Source organism: Sphaerodactylus townsendi, linkage group LG04 (genome assembly GCF_021028975.2).
Source record: "Sphaerodactylus townsendi isolate TG3544 linkage group LG04, MPM_Stown_v2.3, whole genome shotgun sequence".
Taxonomy (NCBI): domain Eukaryota; kingdom Metazoa; phylum Chordata; class Lepidosauria; order Squamata; family Sphaerodactylidae; genus Sphaerodactylus; species Sphaerodactylus townsendi.
In genome coordinates, this window is record NC_059428.1 from 16,593,607 (window position 1) to 16,608,246 (window position 14,640).

A 14,640-nucleotide genomic window follows, 5' to 3' on the forward strand; every position below is an offset into this window, starting at 1 on the left:
CTGGGTGACCTCGGGTGGGTCGCACGATCTCATCTTAACGTGCCTGACAGGATAGCGGTGAGTATTAAATGGAGGCAAGAAGGAGGAGTCTCATTCGGGTAGGGCTCATACCACTTTGGGTCTCATTCGGGTAGGGCTCATACCATGTTTCCCCGAAAATAAGACAGTGTCTTATATTAATTTTTGCTCCCAAAGATGCGCTATGTCTTATTTTCAGGGGATGTCTTATTTTTCTGTGTTCTGTTCGTCGGGCATGCTTCCAAACAAAAACTTTGCTATGTCTTACTTTCGGGGGATGCCTTATATTTCACACTTTGGCAAAACCTCTACTATGTCTAATTTTTCAGGGATGTCTTATATTAGGGGAAACAGGGTAGAACCATAGAGTTGGAAGACACCACAAGTCCAACCCCCTGCCATGCAGGAACGCACAATCAAAGCTCTCCTGACAGTTGGTCCTCCAGCCTCTCTTTAGAAACCTCCAAAGAAGGAGACTCCACCCCTCTCCGAGGTAGTGCACTCCACTGTCGAGCAGCAGGTTTACAGCCTCCAGGTGATCTCCCACTATTACAAGTAATCTGCAACACCTGAGATAAGTTCTCCTGGAGAAAATGGCTGCTTCGGAATGTGGACTTTACGGCACTGTGCCCCACTGAAGTCTCTCCCTTTCCTTACTCCTAAAACTTCCCTGTGCTTCCCAACCCTGGGGCTGGGCCCTCATGGGAGAACAGCCTGGGACAACCTCAATAAAGCACGTAGCTCTGCAGGTGGTTGAGACTGGCCTCGCAACAAGGTAGAGCACAGCACCTGATTCTGGGTTGGGGAGGGGGGCTCTATGAAACAGCAACACATTTGAGGACCCCCTACATAGGACCTCTGAGGGTCAGCAGTGGGGTAGGAGGTTAAGAACGCGTGTATCTAATCTGGAGGAACCGGGTTTGATTCCCCACTCTGCCGCCTAAGCTGTGGAGGTTTATCTGGGGAATTCAGATTAGCCTGTGCACTCCCTCACACGCCAGCTGGGTGACCTTGGGCTAGTCACAGCTTCTCGGAACTCTCTCAGCCCCACCCACCTCACAGGGTGTTTGTTGTGAGGGGAGAAGGGCAAGGAGATTGTAAGCCCCTTTGAGTCTCCTACAGGAGAGAAAGGAGGGATATAATCCAAACTCCTCTTCCTCTTCCTCTTCCTCTTCCTCTTCCTCTTCCTCTTCCTCTTCCTCTTCCTCTTCTTCTTCTTCTTCTTCTTCTTCTTCTTCTTCTTCTTCTTCTTCTTCTTCTTCTTCCTCTTCTTCTTCTTCTTCATATATTTTGCACAGAAGTGTTGTGGCCCAGATCCCCCACCAAGCGGGAGTCAAGACAACAGTCTGGAACTTCACTGTTTCTTGGAGTCATGGTACACACCCCCTTAAGTCACAGCGGGGAATACAGAGCAAATATTAGTCTGAGGCAAGGATCGACCCAAGCAAAGGCTCACTCATCCCAAAACAACTCTGCTGCCACACTGCAGCCTTCTTCCTACAGCCTGATCTACAGAATGGCCTTCCCACTAATCGCCAACCTCCTGCAAGGACTCCCTGTTTCTCCTCACTTGCTCTAAAGCTGCCAACCTGCTGCTGCACCCAGTGGCGAAGCTCCCAGGGGACTAGGGGGTGCGCCACGTACCGGTCATGTGGGGGCAAAAAATTCCTCCTGGCCCCTCCCCCTTCCCCCTGCGCCCCCCTGTGGTGCCCCCCACTCACTTACTTTAGGAATTGGGTCATGTGGGGGTGCAAAATTCCCCCCAGCCCCCCCCCCCCCCCCCCCCCCCCCTACTCCTGGTGGGTGCCCCCCACTCCACTCTTCTTACTTTAGGAATTGGGTCATGTGGGGGTCCCCCCCAGCCCCTCCCCCTTCCCCCTGCGCCCCCCTGTGGTGCCCCCCACTCACTTCTACTTTTAGGATCTGGGCAAGTGCAAAATTCCCCCAGCCCCTTCCCCAAGGCCTAGTGCCCCACTCACCTCTATACTTTCAGGGAATTGGGCCATGGGGTGCAAAATCTCCCCTGCAGCCCCCTCCCCTTCCCCCAAGGCCTGTGGTGCCCCCCACTCACTTACTTTAGGAATTGGGTCATGTGGGGGTGCAAAATTCCCCCCAGCCCCTCCCCCTTCCCCCTGCGCCCCCCTGTGGTGCCCCCCACTCACTTACTTTAGGAATTGGGTCATGTGGGAGCACAACATTCCCCCCGGCCCCTCACCCTTCCCTCTGCGCCCCCCATGGCGCCCCCCCCACTCACTTACTTTAGGAAACTGAGCAGGTTGGAGAACAGGCCTGCCTGTTCTCCAGCCTGCTTGGTTTCCTAAAGTAAGTGTGTGGGGGGGCACCACGGGGGGGGGGTGGCACAAAAAAGCTAGAGTGCGCAGCAGGTGCACTCTGGCCCAGCCACGCCTCTGGCTGCACCTCCGCTCCTGCAGGTGTCTCCGCAGCTGCCTTCATTGTTGTTCCCAGGGTTCAAGAGATGCAGGAGATGATGGGCTGTCCCCTGACTGAACTACCGGGTACTGGGGAAGGCTAGAGCTGGGGTCTGGCAGTAGCTTTGGGGTAGCAGTTTCCATCCCAGGGGCTGCTTCCTCAGGTGTTGCCTGAGCCCCTGGCCCTGATCCCATGCCCACTACTGAAGGCTCAGGCTCTAAGTCTGTCTGAGTTGGCTGGTGGCCCAGCTACAGCCTCCTCTTCTGCAGACTCACCATCTGAAGATTCTGCCCTGGAGCGCAGGGACCTGACAAGGAGGCTGGACGCACTTGGATTCTTCACCTCGGGCGCCACAAAACCAGAGTGTCGAGCAGATTTTCCACTTCAGGTGCTCCACTTCACGTTCCAGTGTTTGGCTTTGATTCCCGCAAGTCCCCCAGACAGAGCGCACGTCCGTCAGGGCCTATGAGGCCGCCTTATACTGAGTCAACTCAGCGGGTCTGTATCACCTGCTCTGACTGACAGGAGCTCTCTAGGGTCTCCAGCGAACAAAATGTCTTTCCGAACACCTGCCACGAGAGAACCTTTCACCGGGGGGTAACTGAGATGGAGAATGCAAAGCGTGTTCTCTGCAACTGAACCGAAGTCTCTCCTGAGAAGGAACTGCTTGCCAGTCACCACCAGCAAAAGAGAGAGAGAGAGAGAGAGATTTGAGAAACTTTTTGATGTGCAAAGGGCTTAGAAGAGAAGAAGAAGAAGAGTTTGGATTTATATCCCCCCTTTCTATCCTGCAGGAGACTGAAAGGGGCTGACAATCTCCTTGCCCTTCCCCCCTCACAACAAACACCCTGTGAGGTGGGTAGGGCTGAGAGAGCTCCGAGAAGCTGTGACTAGCCCTAGGTCACCCAGCTGGCGTGTGTGGGAGTGTACAGGCTTATCTGAGGAATTCACAACTCAAGGAATTCACAACTTCACAACTCAAGCTGTGACTATCCCAAGGTCACCCAGCTGGCGTGTGTGGGAGTGTACAGGCTTATCTGAGGAATTCACAACTGAGGAATTCACAACTCCACAACTCAAGTGGCAGAGCTGGGCATCAAAACCGGTTCCTCCAGATCAGAGTGCACCTGCTTAGAAACTATTGTGCATGTCAAACCAAAACAGTTCTGCTACATAGAAGGCCATCAACGCCAGCAATGGCTGTTGGGGAGGGCGGACTCAGCAGCATTATACAGTGCTGTGATCCTTCCCCAAACTCTACCTCTCCAGGCCTCATGCCCAAAGCTCCAGAAATTTTCCAGCCCACAGTTGGCCTACAACGGTGGTGGCGAACCTATGGCACTTTAGATGTTCATGGACTACAACTCCCATCATGCCATGCTGGCAGGGGCTGATGGGAATTGTAGTCCATGGACATCTGGAGTGCCATAGGTACACCACCACTGGCCTACAAGCATATTGTTTTGGTACTGTGTGGAAGCAACTTTCAGAGCTTCAGCATCAGTACCGAAAAAGATGCTACACCTGAAACTTGTCCGCCTAGCCGCAACCTCTGTTCACAAATGAACACTGTACACACGAGTTTTCTTTATATATGCGTCAACTAACGCTCATGTTTCATTCAATGCATGCACAGCTGAATGTGTAATTGGAAGCCTGCGCTTATTCAGGTGCAACTCACTGGTTTAATTTGTAATGCGAACACACACTAGAGCAGGGGTCGGGAACCCGCGGCTCGCGAGCCGCATGCGGCTCTTCCGCCGCTGTTCTGCGGCTCCATCAGCCGAGCCGCGGGGCCCCTCTTCACCCGCCCTGCGAGGAGCAGGGCGGGTTATCGTTCCTCGGCTGGCCGGAAGTCGGCCGAGCCGCCGGTCAAGTAATTTCACCCGCCCTGCGAGCAGCGGTGGCATGGGCGCATCTTTCCCCGGGCGGCCGGGTTCGCCGAGCCGGGCCAAGATTTTTTTTCACCACCTATGCAGGGAGCAGGGCGGTGGGCGCATAGTTCCTCTCGGGTATCGGCCCGGCCGAGCCGCCGGGCACCTCTTCACCCGCCCTGCGAGGAGCAGGGCGGGCGCATCACTGGCCTCGCAGCCGGGTAAGGCCGAGCCGTTGCCTATCTACTCTGCCCTGCAGGCGGGCGTGTGTGTGACATGGAGGGGGGGCGCGAGCCAGCAAGCTGGCGCGGGAGCGGGGGGGGGGGGGGGGGGGGGCGGGCCCGGGGGTGGGGGGGTTTGAGCCAAATGGCTCTTTGAGGGGAAAAGGTTCCCGACCCCTGCACTAGAGCTTTCTCGCAAACAGAGGTACTCACATATGAGTTGGACACACTTGTGTTTACTGCAACAAATGAATAGGGATTCTGACAGTGAAGGAAGTGCACAAAAAAATAGGAGTTCATCTAGAGCACAGGTGTCAAACTCGTGGCCCTCCAGATGTAGTGGACTACAGTTCCCATCATCCCCTGCCAGGATGATTCTGGCAGGGGGTGATGGGAGCTGTAATCCATAACATCTGGAGGGCCACGAGTTTGACACCTATGATCTACAGTCACTCTGTGAAAAATTAAGTAAAACCAACCTACACCGCTGTCATGACCCTCTAATATCTTAGACTGGGTCCTGCCATATTTCTAGCTATTGACAGTTCCTGTTCAAATGGCCTGGGAAAGTTTGCTTTTGCTAAGCTCTGTTATCTTGCAGCTGCAGGGGAGGGTGGAGTGAAACCTGTTAGGTTCTCATCCCCTCTTCTCCTTGGTGGTTATCGCTGTCTGAAGAATGTGTGTATGTATGTGTGTGACAATATTCCCTCTTCCCTCCCCTTCTTCCTTCTAGGAATATGTGTATGTCTTCTCGCCTTCGGAGAAAAAAAGAGGTGGGGGGATCTGACGTTCCTCTGCAGGGGAATATAACCTTTTGCCTGTCGCCTTGTGTTCAGTTCAAACAATATAGTTATCAGCTTTCTTTTCCTTGTCATCAATAAAATGAGAATTCTGCTTCTAAAATACTAATCCCTGTCTTGGAGCAAGTCTGGGGTTGTGACAATTGTCTTTGATAGAATGCTTCCTTGAACTAGCCCTTACTTCCAGCCCATCAATATCTCTTCACATGGAGAGAGCAAAATTTGTCCAACAACACCTTAGAGGACAGCCGGCGAGGCATAGTAGTTAAGGTGTCAGATTAGGATCTGGGAAACTCAGGTTCGAATCCCCACTCTGCCCTATCGGGCGCCATATATTATTGCTGCTGCTGTGTTTTATGGTTATAGATTTGTGAATTGTGTTAAATTACCTTAGTTTTTATGTGTAAAATGTTGTTTTTAGCCTGCTGTGTTTAATGTTATTATGTATTGTTGTTGCAGGCCTGCTGTACGCCACCCAGAGCCCTTCGGGGATGGGCGGTTGAAAATCTAATAAATGAATGAATGAATGAATGAATGAATGAATGAATGAATGAATGAATGAATGAATGAATGAATGAATGAATGAATGAGAACTTGCTGGGTGACCTTGGGCCAGACTAAATACACTCTCAGCATCGGCCTTGGCAAATATTTGGATGGGAGACCACCAAGGTGTTACCCAAGGTGGAGACACAGTCTCTCAATATAGTGGGGAATGTTCGCTTAGAGCAGACTGCTTATTAATGTTGTGAGAAGCTGGGGAGGGAATCTTTAATACCAGTGTATACGAAGATCAGCTCCCAGAAGAAAATCCACAGAGAAGGTTACAATGCAAATTTGACAGCCTTTATTGTAGGGATGAGAGGTTCGCAATCACATGGATCAATGCAGCAAACAGGCACACACAGATTTCTTAAGATACAGATAGGTTGGAAAATAGATTTGGAATAGAAAGGGGTATGGGATATATGGGTATTTATGACCTGATCACGACGAGAAGAAGATCCAGGGTTCAGAGCCAAATGGACAGTGTTTGGTTCCAGGGGGCAATGTGTTGGACACAGTGACAAACAGAGGTGGGATCCAGCAGGTTCTCACAGGTTCCCGAGAGTAGGTTACTAATTATTTGTGTGTGCCGAGAGGGGTTTACTAATTGGTGATTTTGCCACGTGATTTTTGCCTTAGTTACGCCCCTCCTCTCAGCAGTAGCGCGCAGAACTTGAAGCAGTCTAGCAGGAGGTGCACCGGCGTGCGTGGCAGCCTGCTCCTGCGTGCATTCGTTTCCCGCCCAATGACTGGCGCAGCAGATGCGTCCTTGCCACAGCCCCGCCCAGGAATGCCCCACCCCTGGAATGCCCGGCCACACCCCCGTTGTGCCCCGCCCAGCCCCATTGGCGCTACACCACAGTTTGAATCCCACCACCATGGGAACCTGTTACTAAAATTTTTGGATCCCACCACTGATGACAAAGATGGAAGGATGTCAGTGGCACTGAGCCATTGGCCCTTTGGAGGGTGGGATATTTATAGGGTGAAGAACTACCTCGGGGGATGTGAGGACAACCTCTGGGAAGTGTCTGGATGGATTGTTTGAGAAACAACAGAGTGTACTGTAAGGTGGTCGGAAGAGGTTAGCTACAGAAGGGAGTATGTGGGTTAAGATAATCAGGGGAGGCAATTACGTCAGGTGTCCTCTTGTGGCTGGAAATGAGTATCCATTCAGCGGGGCTACAGTGTCGTGTTGAGGACCCATTCTTCCTTGGCTGTGGAGCTGAAAATGAGCTGTTACGGCAAGCAAGCTGAGAGCATGAGAACAGGAAAACAATTCCTGGAAGTTTCTTGAAGGTAGACCTGGCTATTGCTGTAAAAATGGGCTCCCCATCCCTGCAATGCCAGCATTACCCTTGAGGCTGGCACGCGGGCAGGGATACCTGTGAATAAGTACACACACACACACACACTCTCTCTCTCTCTCTCTTTCTCTCTGTCTCTCTCTCTGCCAGGGCAGTATGAAAACAAAGGGAGTCTGGAGTTAAATGTCTCTTGCCTTGAATACCCTATGACAGTGGTGGCGAACCTTTGGCACTCTAGATGTTATGGACTACAATTCCCATCAGCCCCTGCCAGCATGGCCAATTGGCCAATTGGCCATGCTGGTAGGGGCTGATGGGAATTGTAGTCCATAACATCTGGAGTGCCAAAGGTTCGCCACCACGGCCCTATGAGGTCCCCATAGGTCAGCTGTGACTTGACAGCAAGAAAACAATCCCCTTAAAGACCAACAAAAATTCCAAGGTTGAAGCTTTGGAGTGTCAAAACTCCCTTTGTCCGTGCAGAACTAAGACCTCTTCCACTCATGCAGAATAATGCGCTTTCAATCCACTTCCAATGCACTTTGCAGCTGGATTTTACTGCGCAGAACATCAACATCCACTTGCAAACAATTGTTAATGTGGGTTGAAAGTGTGTTATTCTGCATGTGCGGAAAGGGCCTAAGGGAATTTTGTCTCTTGAAAGCTCATACCCTGGAAACCTTGTACGGTTTCAGGTTGCCACTGGATTCGGTTCTGAATTCAAACAGGGCTCCCCACCTGAAACTAGACTCGGGGAGCTTTCTCCTAGCCCTGCTACCTGAGACTTTTTAAAATGGGACCGTCTGTATGCAAAGCATGCGCTCTGTCCCTGAGCGATGTCCTCTCCCCCGCCCTGACTTTGATTTTTTGCACGCTGCCTTTGCTAAGGGCACTGCCAATCACGGGAACTCACCTGAGTTGATTGATTGCAGGGCCAACGGTCGGCCAATCTGCAGGTAAAAGTGGATGCAGACACAGCCCATTACGACGGGCTCCGCTTTCCGCATGATCTGCGACTGCTTTCCACTGCTGCTGTCTTCCCCCCCATCGTCGGCGGCCTCTTCCCAGGAGTTTCTCGGGAGTGCTGCGCAGCATCCCTAATTCTCACATACTGCATCGAGGGCATCTCAGGACAGCCTCCACAAGAGGGGCTGAGAGAGGTTACACAGTGTGGGGACTACTGACAAGAGGAATCAGGGTGTTTACCTTGTTCTGGCCAAGCTGGAGGATCTCAGAGCGATTCCAGCCAGCTCGCAAACCCGACTCGCTCAGTACTGGGAGTGGGAATAACAAATCAGTTTGACAGATACTCTCTCTCTCTCTGTCTCTCTCTGTCTCTCTCTGAAAGGCACATCTGTGGCAAGAAATGTGCCATGCTGTGGCAGGGAGGAGGCCCTCGTTTTCTTGCTCGTTCAAGCTCTGTCCCCACAGGTAGGGGCGGATGAAGATCAAAATCTAGCACAGTGACCTCGCAATGACAGAATTTTAATGTGCGGCTGGTGCAAAGCACTGCAGCGGCCGCCGTCTGCTTCTCTCTCTTGCGCTATCTGTCCTGGTGTTGCCTGATGCGCTAGACATTTAGGTCATCCCACTCCTCATGCTTGTCCTTACCTGGGGGTGGGGTGGGGGGTTCCAGCAAGCAGCAAAGCTGAAGTTTTATTTATCACATTGTCAGGAGCTCTTGCAGTCAGAGAGCACACCTTCTTTTAGCAAACCCAGAGACCGTGTCATTATAACGGCAGGGACATGAATGAGAGAGTGGCAGACGTTAGCGTGCGTTGGCGGCAGCAATATTCTCTTTCTATGCACGCTTGACCCGGTACAGACTGACAAACATCTGGAGGAAGATGCTCATGTCTCAACGCTCCACATTGAACTTGATGGATGTGCCTCACACAGGTGGGTGTGCATACCTCCCTCTGGAGACCACTGGTTGCCTTCAAGAGAATACAAATGGTGTGTGTGTGGTCCAGAGCTGTGTATATTTTGCACATTCTTTATGTGCCCTTATGTAGTGGTGGGATCCAACATTTTTAGTAACAGGTTCCCATGGTGCTGGGATTCAAACTGTGGAGTAGCGCCAATGGGGCTGGGCGGGGCACGACAGGGGCGTGGCCGGGCATTCTGGGGCGGGGCATTCCTGGGCGGGGCTGTGGCAAGGATGCAGCCGCTGCGCCGGTCCTTGGGTGGGAAACGAATGCACACAGGCGCAGGCTGCCACGCACGCCAGTGCACTTCCTGCTAGACTGCTTCAAGTTCTGTGCGCTACTGCTGAGAGGAGGGGTGTAACTAAGGCAAAAATCACGTGGCAAAATCACCAATTAGTAACCCCCTCTCGGCACACACAAATAATTAGTAACCTACTCTTGGGAACCTGTGAGAATCTGCTGGATCCCACCTCTGCCCTAATGCTCTTGGCTCTTCCCACTATAAACATATGTTTCATTCCATGCAGGGCTTTTTTTTTTTAAAAAAAAACCCTTCACGTTTTTTAATTATGTTTTTTTCATCTTGTTGTCAACTACCTGGAGGAACTGATATCAGACAGGTGCATCAACATTCTGAAAAGAAAATGAATCATCAAACAGAAACCCATTCACAGGACCTTATATCTCACACAGAGGTTTAGTTTATCACCATCTTGGGGGCCAAATCGGACTTGGCAAGACTCATCAGTTGTGACTTCTGCATTTTGAACACACACACACCCACACAAAGTTTGCAGGCTGCTGCTTTGAGATTTGTGAAAGAGGAGGCGGCAGAGAGTGCCCACGGCATTACCCCATGCACCTTCCTCCCCATGTCTCATTAAGTGGGAATGCCATGTGGCAGGAATGTTTAGAATGTCCCAACTCCATCCACCTAGCAGCCCAGTCCCTAAAAAAGCTATCCCTGCCCCGCTGCCTCCAGCCACTGGGAGCAGCAGTGGCGTAGGAGGTTAAGAACTCATGTATCTAATCTGGAGGAACCGGGTTTGATTCCCCGCTCTGCCGCCTGAGCTGTGGAGGCTTATCTGGGGAAATCAGATTAGCCTGTACACTCCCACACACGCCAGCTGGGTGACCTTGGGCGAGTCACAGCTTCTCGGAGCTCTCTCAGCCCCACCTACCTCACAGGGTGTTTGTTGTGAGGGGGGAAGGGCAAGGAGATTGTAAGCCCCTTTGAGTCTCCTGCAGGAGAGAAAGGGGGGATATAAATCCAAACTCTTCTCTTCTTCTTTATTGCAACCAGGCGTTTGAATATCATTATATTGTTATAACATTATCACAAAATGCCTATCATGGTCTTGGAATGTCCAGCTTTAGGTTGATGTGAAAAGTCTTTAATGTTAGACCTTTCTACTTATATCTCTGTAGCATAATGGGCTAGAAATTACCTTTAAAAAATGAAAGCAGGGAATTCAGAAAACTCAATAGACGTATTGTTATTATGTTGTAATGAAGTCATATTAGATGGCTGGTTTAAAAAGGTGGGGGTAAATAAATAAGGCAATAATAATAAAGTAATAATAATACTAGGTAATGAGGTAATTATAAATGAGGTAAATGGATAACAGTTTGGATGGCTTTGGATGGGAATTAGACAAGTTCATAGAGGATAGCTCCATCAAGGGTGATTAGCCATAATGGCTGAATGGAACCTCCATGTTCAGAGACAGTGGTATTTTTGAATACAAGCATGTACAAGCATAGGAGACATTATCACTCCAGGCACCGCTTTAGATACAAAGGGCTAGACTTGTGCATAAGTGACAGGGAGTAATAGTTGATGCAAGTTTTATGTTTCCTTATCTATATGCTACTGCCCCTTTAAGACTGAATGATGTAGCATAGGGAAAAAATGGAATTGGCAGTCAGAGATGGCAGTTAGCAGACTTCAGTGTTGAGATCACTTTGATTCTGAAAGTATTTTAGTTCATGTGTGGTGGGTTCTTCCCCCTTGCTGGGAATATGACATATACATCTGCAAGGACCTACCATCTTCTCAAGAACCAGCAATTTTAAAAAATCTTGAGGTTTCCCCTTCCTTAAACCCTTATGACAGGGCCTGCAGATCTCCTGTGATTGCTACTGATCTCCAAACTACAGAGGTCAGTTTACCTGGAGAAAATGGCTGCTTCGGAATGTTTTAATCTCACCCCTCTCCAAACCTTGGACTTTTACACATGTGTGACCACCTTCACTTTGAGCATACATTCCCTGCAGCTTTGATTCTTAGTTCTGCACATGCTTCCCCGTCTTTGGCACTTGTTCCCACTGTCAGATCAGAGAATCTCCACAGTTTTTCAATGTTCTAAAAGTGTGACTTTTCCCTCTCCTTTTGCCTTAAGCTTTCTTTGGGTTTTCTCATGCTGCCTGCCTTCCTCTGTCCACATGACAGCAGTTCCTCCCACTCTTTGGACCCCCATTTCAGAATGATGAGAAAAGGCTTTAAAAAATAATGCTGATGGTCTAGTGCTGGAGGAACGGAACCTGTGAAACCCTGTGAAATTGGCAACACTAGAACGTAGACGGCAAAAAAAGAAAAGAAAAAAGGGAACCCCCCAGGGTTGCATAGAAACAACAAAGAAGTGACAGGTGGGCAAAATGGCAGATCGGTTTGGCTAGAGACACTTCATATCAGGGAGAATCTGTGTAAACAAAAACACACATGAAAATCCCACCCCGAAGCAAACAGCCACAGGGTAAGTAGTGCATACATAACTGTCACCTGTGAATTTCTGTTTACCTGGTACCAAGATGGTGCAACATTCCTGATAAACATAGTTCCCGATAGCAGTTTATTTCACGTGTGGCTAAATGCCTCCATGTCATCCCAATTCCCAATAAACTAGATTCCTGTCATGAAATCATAAGCTGAGTTATTCCCTTCCTAACCCACTGACTTCAATGGATTTTGAAGGGTGAAACTCTGTTTAAGATTGCACCATTAGTTGCCTAGAAAAACAGGGACCCTTTCTTCTAACTATTAAGGAAATTGGGAGGGAGACAATACCTGAGAATTTCGCGTCAAACGATTTAAGTTGCAAAGCGACAGCTGCTGTGTGCTTTCTATGGAAACGAATGGAAATGAAAACATGTCAAATAATTAAAACTGCTAGCTTTCACACTGAAATTAACAAAAACCAAATTACTTTTTTTAAAAAAGAAAAGAAAAAAAGATTGTGCAGATGTTTGACCAAGTGGTAGATGCTACTATCTCAACAATGAACTCACTGCGAGACAGGATGCTGGACTAGATGGGCTACTGGTCTGATGTAGATGGCTTTCCTTAGGTTCTTATGCTCTTTGAGCACAAATAGACCTATACAGTGCTAAACATTTCTCAGTAGGAGTTCTCCAACCAGAAGATGTTAGCTATTGTGTTAAAAAAACACCTTGGCCCATTACTTACGGAACACTTACCTCAGGGCTCTTAGCTGCGCAGTGTGACTGAAGGGTGGTCTCCTTGTGTTTCTCTGTTTACACGTGAGAAGACGGCCCAGTCCTCCCTGCAGCTAATCTCCACAGGCCCGTTTCCCAGTTCTCTTGCCTCCCTTAAAGGCACAGATCTCACAACTCTCAGTAGTCCCAATACTCCTTGAGCTGATATTCTTCCCCTCAGCCTTCCCCTCCCCCCTCTCTCTCAAAGGAGTCAGCAACATGGAAAGGGAGGCAAGGGGAAAGATGTGGGCGGCAGTGCGAAGAATGGAAAGGGTGGAGCTAGGCAGGCTGGCCGTGGGCAGAGGAAAGAGGTCCAGGGCAAAGCTGTGTTCCCTGGAAAATCTCCCCACCCTGGTGGCGAAGCAAAATGAACTTTGTGCTAGAAGTCGTCTCGCTTGCTGCAGGGAGACTAGAAAGTGAACGTGGGACTGGAGCGGAAATATCAGTACAAAAAAATCCTGCTCATTTGCCCCCATTGCGCAAGATGCCTTGAGCCGAACCAGCCCTTGTTTCTCACCTTTTGTTTTTCGCACAAAACAGGAGAAGAATCCCTTCCATACCAAATTATCTGTAAATATTTAATGCGCTCCCTTCACCTTCTGATGCCCACGTTCTTTTTGTGGCTCACTCTGCCGTTTGATAACTGTGTCATGACTCTTGTTTACCTGCAGCTCCAAGATCTCTCCCTGGTTCCTCTCCCCTGCAGGAAAAATACAAATCACCGGACAAAAGGTGCAGATGTAGCGCTAACGGTGGGAAGGTCTGTGACAGCAGAATGTAATTACATCCTCTGGTGAAAAGCCAGAAATATGCTTGTGCACAACATGCCTAATACTTTGCCCTGGCCCAGGCCTGGTAGAACTCTATGGCCATTTATGCATGCAGTACTTACCGCGTTGCTGCTTACTTCGTGGTGGGTTTTTCCTGTGTTTTCCTATTCATTCCAGGGATGGCCAAGCCAAGTGGTTATTGTGTCTGCGACCTGTTTGGATTGCTCCATTTGCCTTAAGAAAAACTCACAAGGTTTCTTTGAGTCTATCTCTCCTGTGATAAACCTTACAACATTTTTTTAAAAGAAGCTATCTTATACTGCATCAAACCATTGGTCCATCAAGGTCATTACTGTCCAATCAGAAAATGTGGCCCTTCCATGTTGTCAGGTAGAGGTTTTTTTTTCACATCACCTATTATCTGATCCTTAACTGAAGACACCGGGGCTTGAACCGGGAGCCTTCTGCATGCCAACCACGTGTTCTTCCACTGAGCCATAACATCTCCCCTGCCGTCAAGGGCTTACTTGCCTACATATCTTTGAATGAGCAACAATGCCTAGTGTTTAAACTGATAAAACCAGAAACTGCCATGCAAAAGAACCAAGGTACACAGATCATAAATTATACATGGAAATGCTCAGAAATGTTTGACCTGTCTGGATGTTCAAGGACTGTTTTAAAGTTTCAAAACAACGGCTCCAACGAGAAGGTGCTGAGTTGGAGTCCGTAGGGACGAGCTATACGAGCGTTTTTCTCTGCTTACAAAGTTGATGTACGCTATGGAGATTCACCCTGCTTTGTTGATTCGTCCAGAGTTAACAGTAGTCCACATTTGCTTCAAGAGGATTGTTGACTTACTTTTTTTTCAACTAGAACTTGTTTTCATCTGCAACGTATGCTACATCCTGGGAACGCTTTAGTCTCTTTGTGCAATACCTGCCCCACCACACACACACACACACACACACACACACACAGAGAGAGAGAGAGAGAGAGAGAGAGAGAGAGAGAGAGAGTTCGATGCTAAGTAGAGTTATGTACTACTAAGCCCATAATGTCAACGGACTGAGAAAGACGTAACTCTTTTTAGGATTGCAATGAAGGCGCTGCCTTTTTCCTATTTTTGTATTTATTTGTATTTATTTTATTACATTTCTACCTTGCCAATTCCCAACCAGAGTCAGGCTTGGAATGGCTTCCAAAGAGTAAAACACGGTCTTGCAATGAAACGTGACCATCAATTAATAC